Genomic DNA, 16,584 nt, shown 5'->3' on the forward strand with positions numbered 1-16,584 from the left:
CTTTGGGGTTCGGCACACATAAACCACACTCTAGGCATTTGCCTATATTTTCTTGAATACTGGGATACTGACGTGGTGCCTTTTCTCTCCGTATCAATTTCTCAGATTGACTACCCTTGTTCAAACTGCCAACTAATTGGCCTTGTAAATCTATAGCTTGAACATCAGATAGTTTGCTAAGGACTTGGTAGCAAAGCTCCCACTCCAGTTTCAGGCCGAGAAAAATAAGACGGCAGAGATTTGGCTTTTCCTGAGTCAGAGGTACTTCTCTGGTCTTGTCCATGGTAGCCATGAGGAGTTGAAAGGTACAGACACACCCAGTGATTCCTCTGTCCCAGGCTCACTCTTTAGCAGATTTTTGAAATCTTTTTCCTTTAGAAGAGATTAGGATGAAGGCTGGAGAGATGCCTCAGTAGCACTGACGGCTCTTCCAGGGGACCCAGGTTTGATTTCCAGTCCCTACAAGAAGGCTCACAATTGGCTGTAACTCCAGATCTAGGGGGATCTGAAGCCATCTTATGGTCTCCAAGAACGCCAGGCACTCATAGGGTGCATAGACAAAATAAGACAAATTTTTTTATTTATGAGTACACTGTAGCTGTCTTCAGACACACCAGAAGAGGGCATCAGATCCCATTACAGATGGTTGTGAGCCACCATGTGGTTGCTGGGAATTGAACTCAGTGCTCTTAACCACTGAGCTCTCTCTAAACCACTCAGCCATCATGACGGCGGAATAAGTTTTTTAAAATTAAATCTTTAAGGAGATAGATAGAGATTCAGGCAGAGAGACAGACAGACAAACTATGATTACAACTTATACTTCAAGTGAAACTGATTCTTCATTATATTTGGAATGTATAAAAAATATTTTGGTGTAAGGCTGGAGGGGTGGCTTATTGGGTAAGAGTGACTGCTCTTCCAGAGGAACTGGGTTCAATGCCCAAGCCCCACATGGTGGCTATCAAACTGTAACTCCAGTTCCAGGGAATATGACACCCTTTCAGGCCTTTGATGACAGTGCATGCACATAGTACATGGATGTTCATGAGACAAAACACCTGTCTACATTAAACAAAAAAGGTTGGTTGTATTACTAATGTTAGCATTAGCATTCTGTCTAAACTCCACCCCACAGTTACCTGGACCACCAAGGCACCCTCTTGCCCCATACCTCACCACACCTCCACAGAACATGTTCCCTTATCTCTTCATCTTTTTATAACAGAATTCCAAGCTTTAAGCTGAAAAGATATCAGCAATAACGACAGGGAGATAGCTCAGCCAGTAAAGAGCTTGCTTTGCAAACACAGGGATCAGAGTTTCGTCCCCAGAACCTAGGTAACGTGCTGGTCATGGCTGTATGTGCTTGTAGTCCCAGAGCTAGTGAGGCAGAGAGGCCGGTCAGATCCAAAGGAAACTAACTGCATTTCTTCAAATTCCAAAAGGCAGAAGAGACAACTGACTCTCCATGGAGTCCACTAGCATACCAAAGTGCATGCTGGCCTCCAGGCTCCCTCAGTATCACAAGCACCTGTTACCTATTTCAACGTCTATGCTGGCATCTTAGCCCTTCTCCCTCCCTCCAGCTCATGGGCTTCCCTCCCCACAGCTACTCATTCTCCTAAGAACCTAAGAACCGTGTTATTTCTCTCCATATGGGCTGGCTCTCTCCCTGTCTCTCTTGCTCTCTTTCTTTTTCCTCTCCCTTTCTTATTCTCCCTTTCTCGTGGGAAATCCCCTCCCTGGCCCCTCTGGGCTCTGCTCTTGCTTCTCTTCTCTCCTGGCCAGGACCAGTCTAGTGCTGCAGTCTCTCGGCTCTTGAATCTTCCAGAAACCTCTGCTATTCTCTCTCTCTCCCTCTGTCTCTCTCCCCCTCTGTCTCTCTGTCTCTCTCTCCCTCTGTCTCTCTGTCTCTCTCTCCCTCTGTCTCTCTGTCTCTCTCTCTGTCTCTGTCTCTCTGTCTCTCTGTCTCTCTCTCTCTCTCTCTGTGTGTGTGTGTGTGTCTGTCTGTCTGTCTGTCTCATATTTACAAAAGAAAGCACTACCTTAACCATATAATGGTGCAGTCATGTTGTCAATTTACATACAGGCAGAGTTCTGGGGCTTGCTGGCCAATCAGCAGAACCTACTTTGCTGAACTCCAGGCTAACAAGAGACTGTACATAAATAAGTAGGTGGACATGACAGGACCTAAGAAATAACACCCAGAGTTGGTTTCTGGCCTTTACTACAGACATGAGTACATACATGTACTCCACACTCAAGTACATCCAAATACAAACACACAATATATGACACATACAAAGAACAATGACAATGATAATTTTAGATTCTCACCAACAAGGTGGGAAGAGCAATTCAAACTAACAATATCTATGTGATGCTGGCTAATATAATGTTTATACCAAGTAGAACCTCATCAGGTTTAGAAGAGTACCTAAGTATTTAAAACAAACGGTTTCCAAGGGATATGAGGTAGAAAAGGCAACCCACAAGTTAGCCACTAACACCACCAGTGTCTTGGGGTTTCCATTGCTAGGAAAAGACGCCATGAACAAGGTAACTCTTATAAGGACAACATTTAATTGGGTCTGGTTTACAGGTTCAGAGGTTCAGTCCATTATCATGGCAGGAAGCACAGCAGCAGCCTTGCAGGCATGGTGCTGGAGGAGCTGAGAGTTCTACATTTTCATCCAAAGGAAGCCAGGAGCAGTCTGTCTTTCAGGAAGCTAGGAGGAAGGTCTGAAACCCATCCTCACAGTGACACACTTCCTCCAATAAGACCACACCTACTCCAGACTGTCACCACTCTTAATAAGGACACTCCCTGGCCCAAGCTTATTCAAACTATGACAACCAGGCTAAAGGGTCAAAGGAGAGAAGAATGAAGAGAGCTCATGGCTGATGATGACTTATAACAGCACCTATTATTAGCATTCTGTCTAAGCTCCACCCCACAGTTACCTGGCAACAGCCAGGTAGACCTGGTCCCTATAAAAGGGGCTGCTTGCTCTCTTCTCCCTCTCTCCCTCTTGTTCTCTCGCTCTATTGGGCTCTTCCCTTCTTGCTTCCTGTCCCCTCGTCCTTCCCCCCTCCCTTTCCCATTCCCTTCCCTCTCTCTCCACGTGCCCATAGCTATGGATGGCCTCTATTTCTCTTCTCTCTCTCTCTCTCTCTCTCTCTCTCTCTCTCTCTCTCTCTCTCTGCCTTTCTTTGCCTCCAGTACCCTCTTAACTCCCCTCTCCAAAATAAACTCTATTCTATACTATATAAGTCCTGTGGCTGGTCCCTCAGGGGGAAGGAATGCCTTGGCATGGGCCTGCTGAGATATCCCTTCCCCCATACCTGACTACACCCCCATAGAACATATCTCCTTTCTCCTATTTTTATAAATACATCACCTATGGCTGAGGGTATAGGTGATGTCCTGATAGCACGCCCAGTGGGAGAGAGGGGATCTGATTGGGGAGAACCTGGATTCTTTTTCCTGCTGCTCTCTAAACTCATCTGTCAAACATGTTAGAAAGGCAGCTGATCCGGGAATGAGGGCACAGGAGCGTCCTCCACATGACAGGGAGCTCAGGGCTAAAGGAGTCAAGGAAATCCCTTTGTGTGGACAGGATTTGGGGATTATTCAACAATGGTATCCTTTGTTTGGTTTTTGTTTGTTTGCTTCAGGGTCATAGTATGGGACTCTGGTTCGCCTGGAACTTTGTTCTAGACAGGAAGAAAAGTCCAGCAGACCAAGTAGAAGATGCAAAAGCATGTCTCTGTACATGCATGCATGCATGCAGCCAAACAGTCAAAAATGAGCCCTCTGAAACTGTGAGCCACAATAGACTTCCCCCTTGAGATCACTTGTTAGGTCACAGTGATAAGGCAACTAACATGGTGTAGTGGCTATTCCTGGTTGTCAACTTGACTATATTTGAAATGAACTACAATCCAGAATTGGAAGGCTCACCGGTGAACCTAATCTGGAGTCTGGGAGATAGAAGTTTCTGATCTGAATCTTGGTATGGAGATCTTGAGACACAGTGGTGATTGAATCCAGAAGATTAAGACAGGGAGATCTCCGAGTCCAAGGTCATCTGGGATTAAAGGTGTGGTGGCACACACCTTTAATCTGGGCTACACCTTCTGCTGGGGACCATATAAGGACATTGGAAGAAGGGAGTCTGTCTCTCGCTCTTCTGCCTGCTTGCCATGTGTGACTAAGCAACTGCTAGACCCTTGGACTTCCATTCACAGCTACTACTGAACCATTGTTGGGATTTGGACTGCAGACTGTAAGTCACCAATAAATTCCTTTACTATATAGAGACTATCCATAAGTTCTGTGACTCTAGAGAACCCTGACTAATACACATGGCAACCTCCTTTCAGTGCTTTTAGATGTACATTCATGGGTACCACTGCTGGTTGATAAACTCTTTTTGTTCTTTATCTTTTCAGCATTTTACTTATTTATTTTTGTTTTATTTTGTTCATTTGTTTTTCAATACAGGGTTTCTCTATATAGCTCTGGCTATGCTGGAACTCACCATGTAGACTATGCTGGCCTCACAAAGATCTGCCTACCTCTGCTAAAGGCATGTGCCATCATACCCTGCCTCTTTTCAGCTTTTAGGATAGCCTCTCTTCTATTCCAGGTTGACATTAAATTCTTGATCCTCTTTCCCCTGACTCAAATGCTGGAATTATAGTCATGTGTTACCATGCCTACCTTTGATGCCTTTAAAACAAAATGTGTTCTGTTTTAAATTATATATGTGTGTGTGCATCTGTATCTGTATGTGCCTGTGTGTGCAGATGCCCATGGAAGCCAGAAAAGGGGGCCAGAAGCCATAAAACTGAAGTTTCAAGTAGCTGAGAGTATCCTCATATGGGTTCTTTAAAACAAACTTGGATCCTCTGCAAGTACACTGTCCTAACTTCTGAGCTAGCTCTTCAGTACCATATCATGTCATGTATATAGTCATGTGGTACACACCTTTAATCTCAGCCCTAGGGTGGCAGAGGCAGGCAGATCTTTGAGATGGCAGCTTGGTCTACAGAACAAATTCTAGGACAGCCAGGGCTACACAGAAAGACCCTGACTTCTTATAAAAATAGATAAATAGATAGATAGATAGATAGATAGACAGACAGACAGACAGACAGATAGATGAGCTGTATGTGATGGTGCACACCTATAATCTAAAGATCAAGAGTTTCAAGCAAGCCTTGACTATATAGCAGGATCCTGTCTCCAAATAAAAACAAAAACTCAAAGTCAAAATAAAGCAAAGCCTGGCTACAAGACTTTTTTCCAAAGCATTTTACCTCACCAGTAATAATTAATAATAATAATAATAATAATAATAATAATAATAATAATTCCTAAGAAAGCTAGTTGCCCCATAGCTCTACAACTTCATGTGTGGCCATTCTTAGAACACCAACATTTAATGTCTACTTGAAATAGATCCTTTAAAGAAAAGGAGTTGTCCGAGAGGTAGGAGAAAAACCAGGCTCAATTTCCCGAGTCAAAGGAAGAGAGGTTTTCAAGAAATGCTGGTGATAAAGGTCTTTTCACACACTGGTTTGCCTCCAGTACATTTTCCACTCTTTAATTACAAAGCAACTCCCTCAGCAAGCAAATCTCAGCATGTCCCTCCTCTGCCTCTCAGACCTCCCAGGCTGTTTGGGAAGGATTAGGAGGTGTGGCCTTGTTGGAGGAGATATGTCACTAGAGATGGGCTTTGGAGGTTCAAAAGCCCATTCCCAGTTAGCATTCTCTACCTTGTGCCTGACTATCAAGACATAAGATCACAGCTACTGCTCTAAAGCCATTCCTGCCTGCCTGCTGCCATGATGGTCATGACAGTCATGGACCTTAACTGTCTAGAGCTGTGATCCTCAAATCAAATATTTTCTTTACTAAGTGGCCTTGGTTATGGTTCTTTGTCATGGTAGTAGAAAACTAAGACATATGGTGACAGAAGCCTGTAATGTCAGCACTTTGGTGTTTGAGGTAGGAATTTTGGACCAGTCTGGGAAATATAGCAAGGCCATGTCTCAAAACTCAATTTCTGTGATTTTTTTTTCAGTGCACTCACTAGAGAACAACCATGGCTTTGATTGGATGCTATAAAAACAAGGTTAAGAACCTCTGCGCAAAAGAACTATAGACAAACATTTCAATTTGGTAATTTAAATATTTTTGCAGAAACTTAAAAACTGATCTTTTTTCATGTAACTTTAATGAGGAACATTTGATTGCCTTAGATGAAGTGCTTGATTAAGAAATTTTGTGTTGGCAAAAGGAATAAGAAGCGCATTGTACTTGTAATGATCTCCAGCAAGGAGAGGTTGAGACGGCTCTTTCCCCCGTGAAAAAATCTGCAATATTGGTTTTTAAATTAGAGACTGAATAGTCTCGGCTGATGAATTAAAAATTCAAATCAAATTGTGAGAAAAGTGCTTATTATATTTGGAGATAATCAATCAGCTAAGTTTACAGGAGGAAACATGTAATTTGGAATGCCTTTATTTCAGTTACAGTGAAATGAATCCAGATGGAGCTTTAAGTTTTAAGGCTGATGACTAAGGTTGTAAAAATCGAAGCTCAGATAGGAAAATATAGACAATTCCATTAAGTTGAGGAAAAGGTAACTATATAAGAAATGGGAAAAATACATTTCTGTAGTCCCTTGATTTTTTTTCCCATTCCCTTGTCTATTTTAAACCATCCCAGTGTCTAACTTAAGCAGAAGGGGAATTGACTGGAAAAAGATTGAGCAACTAGTGGTTTTGAAAGTCAAGAAGTGAGGAAACCAAAGTTAGCCTTGAAATGGTCTGGTGTCATCAATGCAGGGCATGAACCAGGCATTGGAACCATTGGCCTCTGATGCCTTTCCTGATAGTCTCTGGGTATCTATCTGCTGTGGGATGAATTCTACTACTTTCCTGTAATTTACTGCAGACCCAAAGTTCAGAACAAGGACATATAGTTGACCAGTCTCAGATCATTTTCCCTTATGCCAGCTGAGCATATTGGGTGTTGAATTGATTGGGGAAAGCCAGGCAAACATCTGGACTTTCTGACCCCATGTAGGGGAAGAAAATATCTTACTACTCCTTGCATTTCCCAAGAGTTCTCAACAGGTGGAGGAAAGGGTCAGAATCTAGGAAGTTCCCAACTTACTGATGTTCCCATTTTTCCATTCTTTCAAGAATATGTGAGAATCTTGCCCTCTCCAGCAGAGAAATGTTGCTTCATTTCTACAACAGTAGGTCATAGGTCACTAAATTGCTGGTTTGTAAAAGTTCAGACAGAACCACACATATGTATACATGCAGCTACACTAACAGATCCACTGACTTTTCTTCTAATTCTCCTACCCCTGTTGTAAAAAGGAAGCACTTCTCTGTTCCAGACTAAAGAAGCCTATGTTACTGGCATCATTAAAGTCAACCATAGCACAGCCCCTAAACTCAAGAGGGGAAATCTAATACCAAGGCGTTTGAGCACATAAATTAAGGTCTCAAGAAGGCAAATTGAGCCCTTTTTCTGAAAGTCAAAAAGTGAAGGAACCTTAATATCTAGCTGTTGCAAGATGCTTCAGAAGGCCACTTAAAATTTTTTTTTAAGCTAAGGGTTTATCCTATTCTTGGTATACAATCTTGGATGATCTTGTAGCCTCTTTGATTGATTCACTGATTGATTGATTGATCTACCCATTTATCTAATTATTTGTTTGTTTGTTTACATCCCAAATGCTGCTCCTTTTCCCTCATAGAATTCCTCCCCCCATCCTCCCTCCCCTTTGCCTCTGAGAGGGCAGCCCCCCTATCTTCCCACCCTGGGGCATCAAGTCTCTATAGGATTAGATGCATCCTCTCCCTCTGAGGCCAGACAATAGCAGCCCCATGCTACATATGTGCCAGGGAACCAGCCCATGTATGCTCTTAGGTTGATGTCTCAGTCTCTGAGAGCTTCCATGGGTCTAGGTTAGTTGACACTGTTGGTCTTCCTGTGGGATTGCCATCTCCTTGAGGGCCTTCAATCCTTCAACTCTAACCTGGTGTTTGTCTGTGGGAACCTACATCTGTCTCAGTCAGATACTCAGTAGAGCCTCTCAGAGGGCTGCTATGTTAGGGCTCTTGTCTGCAAGCACAACAGAGCATCATGAATAGTGTAAGGAATTGGTGCCTGCCGATGGGATGGGTCTCAAAATGGGCCCAACACTGGCCTCCCTTTCCTTCAGTCTCTGCTCCATCTTTGTCCTTGCATTTCTTTTAGAAAGGACCAATTTTGGGTCAAACGTTTTGTAGGTGGGTTGGTGCCTCCATCCCTCCACTAGGGGTCCTGTCTGACTACTGGAAGTGGTCTCTTCAGGTTCCATATTCCCACTGTTCCACAGCCCACCACTCTTTTTATCAATAAAGTTTTATTGGAAACAGTCATTCTCGTTAGTACAGTAATCAGAATTGAGTAGCTCTGATAAAGACCATATGGCCTGCAAAGCCTAAAATATTTATTTTCTGGTCCTTTAGCACATAGAATTGCTGACCACTGTGTCAGTAGCTCTTACCTAAGAAAATCAGATGAAATCACCCATGAAGCATCTAAAACTGTAAAGATACTCTATTAGTCTAATAACCCCCCCATTAAATACCTAACTAATGTCAGGCAATGAACTGCATTTATTTTCTAACTTTAATATCCATAGAACATATATTATAATATTTTATTATAAATGATTTCAACTTTTCTAAAGCTAACTTTTAATCACATTAATAATTAATGAGATCAGATAGAAGGGCTGAAGAGATGATTCAGCAGTAAACATTATGTATGACTATTGCAGAGGCCAAGGGTTCAGTTCTCAGCACCTACATGAGAGAGCTGGCAGCCACCTGTAACAGATTCACGGGGATCTGACACTCTCTTTGGCTTCTAAGGACATGCACACTCTTGTACATATACCTCCCCTATGTACACACATAACAATAAAAGAAACTTAAATAAAAAGACATCACATAGCTAGAAGGTTGGAGAACAAGGTTCATTTAAATGGACTCTGAGTCTTCTGCGAGATTTGCAACTCTAGGGGTGCCAGAAATATTATTACCTGTCACCATTGTTACTCTGGCCTGTGGGAAAATGAGTGGTCTAGTAGGTTGTCAGAAGAGAAAGCACAGATGAGAGAAGATGGAAACAGTCAAAGAAAACTTTGATTCAAACTTCAAGGGAAACAGAAAAGAGTAAATGTATGTACTAAACCTGAAGCTGAGTGTTCATCTTCAACAAGGCTTCTACTGCAGGCCAGTCTTCCTACCTAGCTAATGGCCTGTCTTGAAGAGATAGCCATCAGGATTAAAAAAAAGAAAGAAAGAAATCCAGGGGCTGGGGAGATGACTTATCAGTAAAAAGATGTAGTACATTGTCAGGCAATGTATTACATGTATTGTCTAATTTTAATACCCACAAACCACATATTGTAATACTTTATTATAAAAGAATGAAACTTTTCTAAAGCTAACATTTAATCACATTCGTAATTAATGAGATCATACTGCCCATCCATGCCTGTAATTCTAGCTCCCTTTTCTGGCCTCATAGACCCCAAGATACACATTCACACTGATACACATATATACATAAAATAAGAATAAAATCTTTAGAAGGAGGAGGAGGAAGAGAAGGAGAAAAAAGAATTCAAAGCCCCGCCCCCCCCAAGTTCAGAACTTAAAAAGTAAGGCATTAAGCAAAGTTTTCTCTCTAACTTGTGAAAACACATTTTGGATTAATCTATTTTCCATTCTTCTATTACAAAATAACAGAAGTTTGGTAAGCAAAGAGGAAAAAAAAGTTCTAAATTAAAAAAAATTTAAAAACTCACAGTCTGGGGCTGGTGAGATGGCTCAGTGGGTAAGAGCACCCGACTGCTCTTCCGAAGGTCCGGAGTTCAAATCCCAGCAACCACATGGTGGCTCACAACCATCCGTAATGAGATCTGACGCCCTCTTCTGGAGTGTCTGAAGACAGCTACAGTGTACTTATATATAATAAATAAATAAATCTTAAAAAAAAAAAAAAAAACCTCACAGTTTTGGGGATGTTGAAGTGTAGTATTAATATCTATATAGATCTCCTGGGAGTCCCCTCAGTAGACACAACGTGACAGAAGGCATCTTGGTGAGTGCATGCTACAGGAGGAGATCATGTGCAGGACAAGAAGCTAAGGAGTCCAAAGCCAGGCTTGCCTCTTAATAAGAACTCAGTCTCTTGCAGCAGCAGCACTGACCCCTTTCTAAGTCAGTGTCCCAGTGACAGTGACTGCACCTCACTCTAGGCCTGACTTCTTACAGGGTCCCTCTGCTCACACAGCTTCACACTTCAAACTTGCAATCCAGTGTGTGGAGATGGAGATGAAGTGAAACTATATTCAAACCACAGGTTCTTTCAAAATTCTTGTTTCCCAAATGGCTTACAAATGTATATTCTTTCTTTCTTTCTTTATTTTATTTATATGAGTTCACTGTAGCTGTCTTCTAACACACCAGAAGAGTGTATCAGATCCCATCACAAATGGTCATGAGCCACCATATAATTGCTGGGAATTGAACTCAGGACCTTTGGAAGAGGAGTCGGTGCTCTTAACTGCTGAGCCATCTCTCCAGCCCCCATATACTTCTTCTTTTTTTAATGGCTATCTATAATAAATTAAACTGAATATTGGCCAAAAGATATTGAAAGTGTATTACTGCTAGAGAATATCATTTGGGCCAGGTGGCAGTGGCACACACTTTTGATCCTAGCACTTGAGAGGCAGAGGCAAGCAGATCTCTACGTTTGAGGCCAGCCTGGTGTACAGAGCAAGTTCCAGGGCAGTCAGGGCTACACAGAGAAACCCTGTCTATGCACAGAAACCCAGTCTTGGGACATCAAAACAAACAAACAAATAATTAAGGTAAGGGCTGCAGAGATGGCTCAGCGGTTAAGAGTACTGACTGATCTTCCGGAAGTCCTGAGTTCAAATCCCAGCAATCACACAGTGGCTCACAACCATCTGTAATGAGATTGGATGCCCTCTTCTGTTGTGTCTGAATACAGTTCAGTGTATTTACATATAATAAATAAATAAATCTTTAAAAAATAATAATTAAGGTAAAACGAGGTTGTGTGGGTGGGTCTTAATCCAAAGAAAAGATCACGACAGACCTGTGAGAGGGAACATGAAGTGTCAATCTGCAAGGGAAGGAGAATGTCTTCTGAAGGTCCAATCTGCAGACCTTGGTGTAGGAAGTCTAGCCTCCAACATGTAAGAAAACTGCTTACATTGTCTGAGCCATAGAGTCTGTGCAAACTAGAATAAGGAAAATGGCAGGACAGTCCAGTGCATTTGGTCTGAGGAAAAGTGGCAGTGCAATCTCCTTGACACTGTTTGGGGAAATGTCTAGAACACTGAGCTTGACTAATGCTCTTTCATTAAGGCTGTCTGTTTACCATCACCCTGGGATAACTCTCCTACGGGTCAGATGAAGTTCAGACTGCTCAGTGTGGGGCTGGAGGTGCTCAGGCACAGCCGTGGAGGAATAGTTTCACGTATGGCTCAGAAACCTTTTGGTTTTAAAAAAAATAGCTCTTTTGAAATCATATCTTCAAGGATCCAGCTCTAGAAATTCCACTTGGGTTGTATGTGTTGAAGATTGCTATGCTGAACCTAAGGTGACCCTTAAGGCCCCACTTACACAAATGATTTGTGCTTGGTTTTGCACTGGGCTGCAAGGCATGACAGACCCTATTGGTTTCATACATCTAGTGTGATTGCTTAGTGTTTCCATGGATACTAGTTTGTCTTCTTTGGTCCTCTTTCATCCCCCTGATGCCTCAAACTGAGAACTTCAGGACAATATCCAAATATTGTCACATGTGAGAAGACTCTAAGACATCATAGAGGAGATTTTTAACTCTTGCAACGTTTTATAATTTCTTTACACTTTATAAAGGAGAGTTAGAGAGACATAGATAGACAGTGTCAAAACGAGGCCCCTGAGATGACAGTTTCTTATTCCCGGAAGACAATGAGAAGAGAAAGGCTAAGCAGGCACAGGATTGGTGTTTACACCAGACCAATAGGGGAAACAGGAGGACCTGGGAAGGGAGGGAGGGCTACAAAATATCAGTTTGAGGTCTGGTCTTAGGACCATCCTATCTAAAGTGTCTTAAAAAATTGGTTATTTTTCCATTTTCATATCTTTCCTAGACATTCAATTCTTTGTTTCAGAGAGTAAGTTTGGTATCCCTTGTAGACGATCACCCATACCCTTGTTACATCCCATGCTTTGGTTGCTTCAAATGTGTATCTTGTGTTTCTCTAACTAGGTTATTAAAGCTGGATCATACAAATAGTTCTATTTCAATTTGTTTGTTTGTTTGGAATCTTCTATAATGATCTGCTTCCTGTTGTTGTGCTAAAGCACCATGACCTGATTTTGGCTTAGGGTTCCAGAAGAATAAGTTTGTCATGATAGGGAAGCAGATATGACAGAGAGGAGGGGTAATGTAAGGAGAGAGAGAGAGAGAGAGAGAGAGAGAGAGAGAGAGAGAGAGAGAGAGAGAGAGAGAGAGCAGCGACTGGTCTGAAGCTTCTCCTTTTCAAAGTCCCGCTCCTGAGATTTACCCTTCCCCAAAGGGTACATGAGAGTAAAGTACTCCAATACTACCCTATGGGGGATATTTCCCATTCAAACCATCACAGTTCTGTACTTCATCTTACATTCCCCACTAGAAGCCTAAAATTAATTTTACCTTTTTAGTCTTTTTTCTTTCCTTTTGCTTTTGGGTTTTCCTTTTGAAGACCGACTTTCTCCGTGTAATAGCCCTGGCTGTCCTGGAACTCAGTCTGTATAGACCAGGCCAGCCTTGAACCCATGCAGATCTGCCCGCCTCTGCCTTTCAAGTGCTGGTATTAATGACATACACCACACTGCCTGGCCTCTTTTTTAGTCTTTAACTGGAGAAGGGATACAGTATAGCATGAGTATACTGAAAAATCTTACAAGGCATTAACAGATTTGCATACATTGAAAAATATCATTGATTTCTTTTTTAGAGTTCAAGGTAAGAAAGAAACTGTCATTAGGATGGTGCTGAACCCTGCAGGGGACTAAGAATTGAGAGGTAATCTCAGCTACATGGTTAGCTCTAGGCCAGTCTTGGTTATACAAGTCCCTGACAAGAACAATGAGAATTAACTGTGGTTGAGGCCTTGTCGTTGTATTTCCTTTTATGATGCTGTATACCTAGCCTGGGGCAGTTTTCAGCTAGAGATCCTCCTGTCTCACTTTCTGAATCCTTGGATTATAGGATGCACCACCACTCAGCTTACAATCATTATTCGCGGTGTTTGTTTTTTTTGAGAGAGAGGATCTTACTCTACAGCCTAGGCTGGCCTCAAACTTGGGACAATTCTCTTGTCTCCATCTGTGAAGTACTGCAATTGAAGGTGTTATTCATCCTGCCTGGCGAGTCTTTTTGTTGCTGTTTCAATCAATCAAATAATGGTTTTGATGACACACATGAAATGAGTTTTTAAAAAATGCTTACCGAGGTGCATATGGTGGAACACACCTGCAATTCTAGAATGTAGAGATAGGGGCAGTAAGATTGTTGCAAATTAGCAGTCAGATGGGTCTACAAAGTGAGTTCCGGGCCAGCCAGGGATGCACAGTGAGACCTTAACTCAAAGCACAAAAACTACAGAGGACAATAGAGACTGAGGGATTTCCTGAGGATTTCCTGTGTGCTTCAAACCAAGGGCTTTACACAAGGTGACTCGTTTAGTAGCAGTATATTGGCGGTAGAGAAGAAAGCGGAATCTAAATGTCTGGGCATTCCACACTAAAGTTTCATAAAATAGTAAATAAAACTAAATGGCTTAGATTTCTAAGCACAAAGTGACTATAAAACATTTAAATTGTCTTAAGTTTTGGCACAGTCTGACTCTGTAGCCTAGAACTTGTCACATGACCAGGCTGGCCTCAAACTCTCCGTTCTGCCTGCCTCTGCCTCCTGAGTGCTGTGATTAAAAGCATGTGCCACCATGCCCGGCTCAGTAATATGTTTTATTTGAGACAGGGCTTCTCTGTGCATCCCTGCTTATCCCAGAACTGGCTCTGTAGACCAGGCTGAACTCTCAAACTCACAGAGATCCACTTGCCTCTGGCTCCTGACTGCTGAGATTAAAAACCGTGTACCTCTCAGGCCCAGCAGTAACAGATTTAAAAAAAAAAAAAAAAAAAAAAAAAAGATTAAGTTTTGATACAGTCTCACTCTATAACCCAGGCTGTAAGTGTTACAGCTCTGAGGGGAAGGCTTCCCCAGTGGCAGTACTACAGTTCTGAGGGAAGTTTTCCCTCACAGAGGAGTTGCAGTTCTGAGAGGGAAGGTTTCCCCAATGGAAGTGTTACAGTTCTGCTCTGAGGGGAAAGGTTTCCCCAATACAAGTGTTACAGTCTGAAGGAAAGGTATTCTGGCAGCTGCAAGCCAAAGAATACCACACAGTCACACCATACAACAAACCTCACACAAGTGATTTCTTGGGAAGAAGGCATGTGGGTGGCTGACCCGGCTCTGGCAAGAGGCAGCTGGTAACTGAGCAGAGGCAGGCTTTCTATAGGGTTTCTTGGGGAATAGGTTTTCCAGGGATTTCCAGACTGGGGATTGGTGAGATTTCAAGGAGAGCCCAGGGATTGGTGGGATTTTTGTGCTTAGGGACTGGTGGAATTTGATAGGTTTTTAAAAGTGCGCTAAGACCTTTCACCCTACATAGGTAGACTTGAAATTTTAGTCATCTTGCCTCAGCTTCCAAAGTACTGGGACCAAAGACCTATGCCACCATACCTATCTGTCTTCATCAATATGCTTTTAAAATTTAATTTAAAAAGTTTTGATTGGGGGCTGGTGAGATGGCTCAGTGGGTAAGAGCACACGACTGCTCTTCCGAAGGTCCGGAGTTCAAATCCCAGCAACCACATGGTGGCTCATAACCATCCGTAACAAGATCTGACACCCTCTTCTGGAGTGTCTGAAGACAGCTACAGTGTACTTACATATAATAAATAAATTAATTAATTTAAAAAAGTTTTGATTGACTGACTGAATTGATTCATTTATTTATGAGTCAAGGTCTCACTAGGTACCCTTGGCTGGCCTGGAGTTCACTATATAGACCAAGATGGCTAACTCACAGAGATATCCTTGCCTCTGGCTCTTGAGTGCTGGACTGACTCTGTGCACCACCATGGGATGCTTTAATTTCCAAAGTTTTGTAATTTAAATTATATACCCATATAAACCCAGCATACCATCTAATTTAATCTTCTAAATTCCTAATGTGAAGACCCTAGTAATATTAAAACTTAGAAAAATTAGGGGAAGAGAGATTGATTTACTAACTAAAATTTACAAACAGTTATTAATTTTGGAATAAAATTCACACGATCTCTTCTTTCCCTTGGTAGATTACCACATCTCTTTTAAATACACTTGGTCTCAGGGGACACATTGTGTTCTGTATCTCACATCTAGTTTAATTGCAGAATTCAAAACCTAAATGACTCCTCCCAGGTTCATATCATAGAAACACTTGTTTCTACAGAGCTGCTCTTCCTTTTCCAGCAAGTATTTGCTCAATTATGTAGTTCAAATAAACTTGGAGGAACCTCTGTATTTAACTTATTTTTAGTTGGAATAGCTAGCAGAGGTATATAGCACTAGTCCTATTTTAAGGCACTCTCATTAGGTTGTTTATAATGGAAGCCGAGCTACTTGCTTTCACCTAAACAGAGAGGTTGGCATGTGTGCCTAGCAACAGCAGCAAAAACTTTGTTGTGGAAGGTTCCCTAGGAGTGAAGCCGGAAGAATAGCAGGAGGAACAGATTATCTGTTTTTCCTAGTAGGGCACTGAGCCCTGGTTGTTTGAGGAGGGAAATGCTTTCCAAGAGATAACGTTGAGATTAGTAACATGCTGGCCTAAACTTTAGGGCTGCTGGAGATCAGGTCCTGGCTTACTGCAAGAGCCAGGCTACTGTTTGACTAGGGTATGTTCCCAGATGTTCAGCACATGACTAAACTGAAGGAGAATAGTACAGAACCTTCTATGTGTTTACTTTTACATAAGAATAATTAGGTTTTATTTACAAATTAGGCACAGTTAACAACTACTGATAAATAGAACAATTATAACAATGTATTATAGAAATTCATTGAAAACTCATGAATTATTTCTGGAATTTTTCACTGAATATTTTTTGGTTTACAGTTGTCCACAGGTAACTAAAATCATAGAAATTTCAGATAACTGGGGACAGCTGTATTTAGTAGTTTAAGAGATCACAGATTTAGCTCATTCCGAAGCAGCAAACATAATCAATAAAGGCATGAATAAGTCTAAAAATAAGCTGAAATCTCACCACCATGAAGTTATAATCACTACAAAAAAACTCTTTCCACTTGGGAGGCAGAGGCAGGTGGATTTCTGAGTTCAAGGCCAGCCTGGTCTACAGAGTGAGTTCCAGGACAGCCAG

The sequence above is a fragment of the Mus pahari genome, chromosome 5 (assembly GCF_900095145.1).
Source record: "Mus pahari chromosome 5, PAHARI_EIJ_v1.1, whole genome shotgun sequence".
NCBI lineage: Eukaryota > Metazoa > Chordata > Mammalia > Rodentia > Muridae > Mus > Mus pahari.